The sequence below is a fragment of the Egretta garzetta genome, unplaced genomic scaffold, assembly GCF_000687185.1.
Source record: "Egretta garzetta isolate BGI_Z169 unplaced genomic scaffold, ASM68718v1 scaffold35, whole genome shotgun sequence".
NCBI lineage: Eukaryota > Metazoa > Chordata > Aves > Pelecaniformes > Ardeidae > Egretta > Egretta garzetta.
Window position 1 is genome coordinate 1755234 of NW_009259730.1, and position 2578 is coordinate 1757811.

The 2578-nt window shown below is 46.0% G+C and overlaps 1 protein-coding gene across 3 annotated transcripts in view; it reads right to left on the reverse strand.

Moving 5' to 3' along the window:
* Positions 1–2578, reverse strand: part of NOL4 (nucleolar protein 4) — a 192811-nt gene that overhangs the window by 189376 nt on the left and 857 nt on the right. The gene's annotated exons all lie outside the window — the stretch shown is intronic.

A 2578-nucleotide genomic window follows, 5' to 3' on the forward strand; every position in this document is an offset into this window, starting at 1 on the left:
AGCACCATCAGGAGCAAATCTCTCTGGCTTGACAGCAAAGCTGAGCAGCAAATCTTAAAGCTTCAAGGAGAGAATAATTCCTGACGAAGTATCTGAATATTTGCTTATTTTTCGCCAGCTTGTGACTGTAGAGTCCAACTTGTAATTTTCATCCATCCTGTTACTGCAGAGGGAGCGCTCATGCTGCCAGCAGTGATTAATTTTAAATTGAAATTACTTTTACCTATGGTAAGATCAAGTGATGGACAAGAAGAGGGAGAGGATGAGGGGAGAGATTCACAGTTTGGGGATCTGTTACTGTTTGCAGCTCTCTCTGCGGACTGGACAAGCTCAAATGTATGAGATATTCATGACAGAGGAAAAAAAGAAAAAAAAAGAAAACAGTGGGGATGGTCATAAATTAATAAACTCTTAAATAATTAGGAAGAGTTAAAGAAATGAGAGAATGGGCTTTTAGGGCTTACCAGCAATTACTGTCTGATGAAAATCTGATTTTTCCCCCTGTAACTTATCATTCCTGGCTGGGTGAAATCCTAGGCCTCTTGAAGTCAATAGGAGCTTTGCCACTGGCTTTCTCCAGGCCAGGGGCTGCGTCCCTGCTCCGTCAAATGGGCTGTTTCAGAGCCTTCAGTGCCTGGCAGGCACTGCCCCTGCCCTGGCAATAGCTCATACAAACCATTGCCACCCTACGGGTCCCCTTAAATATTCCTCTGCCTTTCGTGATGGGATGGTGACAGCAGATTAATGGGTTTAGGAGGGAGGGTGGCGTTTGTTTCTCAGAGCTGGTTGTTGTGTAAGAGGGACGAGTACCAACTTTTCTCGTTTATGTTGGACAATGGATTTATCTTGGCCAGCGGGAGGAAGTTTTACCTACATGCGAGAGCTTTTCCACAAGGCTTTATATGTCATTGTTCAAGAAATGTACAGATATTCAGGGATTGCTTACAGACAGGTCATGCTAACTTTCCTTTCTTGATTTTATTAGCAGGCGTTCTTATTGTATGAGGATGCCTGCTTGGTTGCTTAAGCTGTCTAGAGATAGTTAATTCTACATGAATACAAATACATATATAGGGACATACAGAGACATTCACAGTTGAGGGTATGATTCCCCCAAACGAACAAAGGTAAGAGCAGCAAGGCGCTCGACCTGTGACTGAAATCTATGAAGAAAAAAAAAAATGAGAAAAATTTTGATTATCTGATCTGAAAATAAAATAGAAGAGGGGATGCAAGGCGGGACTCCAGGCTCTCATGGCCTAGCAAAGGTGAGAGAAAATAGACGAGCTGATCGTCACTGAGTCTTGTGTTTCAGAGGCCCAGGGCAGCACTTAATTTTTAAATTCCATCTTGTAAAATTAAGGTTAGCCTTTTTATTTAGTGGCATAGTCAATGTAATTTTAAAAAAATACTGAATTTGCTTACAGTTTTGAACTTGCAGTGAAAAGGGTAGTCTTAGGAATAAAAGATCATGCCTACTGGCTGTCCACAATTACTATCCCGGTAAGCAAAAGAGATATTAAAAAATACCGACCCATTTGGAGACTTCTGCTTTAGACAACATTTTCGTTACAGACGGTATCTACAGTACCCTCTGGGGTCAGAGATTAGCAATCAGTCATCTAACGGTAGAACAGAAATCTGCCAAATAACCTGAATCTACAGACAGACCTAGAACGCTTTGGTGAATAAAAACCACAGAGAGGGAACAAACCCTGTCCAGAGCTTCTCTTTCACTTTCAATCGTCAAATTTGTAAACTCCTTAAAATTAATTTCCCACCTCTGCCTCCTCACAGCCGTGACGGTGGTGATGACAAGGGGGGCAAATATAAGCCAGCCCCCGGGAATGCCCAGGTTTATGACTTCAGCGAGGCAGAGAGAGGCAGATTTCCCTGGCAGCCTACGTCACAACCCAACCCAGAATACTTTCCAAGAAGCCCCTTTTGCTGCGCCACCCAGCAACCTTCCCGTTAGGTCAGAATAAGCTGCCACTCCAATCTAAAAATAAATAAATAAATAAATAAAAATTTAAAAGAAAAAGAATATTGCTCACCCAAGCCAAATGCCCGGGCAGGAATATTTTTAATTGCCGGGTTTCCTTTCTCGGCTCCCCCTCCCCGCCGCCCCACGCACAGACAAAAGAAGCTTAGCTTGCGTGACCCAGAGCATAAGAAGTAAGAATAATGATACATGAAGAGAGTTCGATAGGCAAAACCTACTTGCAGCCAACAGTCCCCATCTTCTTAAATAGGAAAAATCTGTCGCTCCTGCCACCACCAAGCACAATTGCTCGCCCGCTGTCAGACCCGCGCTGAGCCCTGCAGCTCCAGCGCCTGCCGGGGGACGCCACGCTACCCTGGCCCATCGCACCCCGGAGTTTTAAGCCTTATGGGCTGCGGGATATCGTGCGACCCCGGCGAGAGTCACGGCGTACACCCCTGCCCTCCGTCCTGCGGAACCCCCTCTCCCTTTGTGGAGCATCCTCTCTCCCTGCCGCCCTTTACGGTCGCAAGCCCGGCGCGCTTCACAGCCAGCCGGGCGCCTTCATGCCGCTCAGCGGCTGAGGGGCTGCGGGCT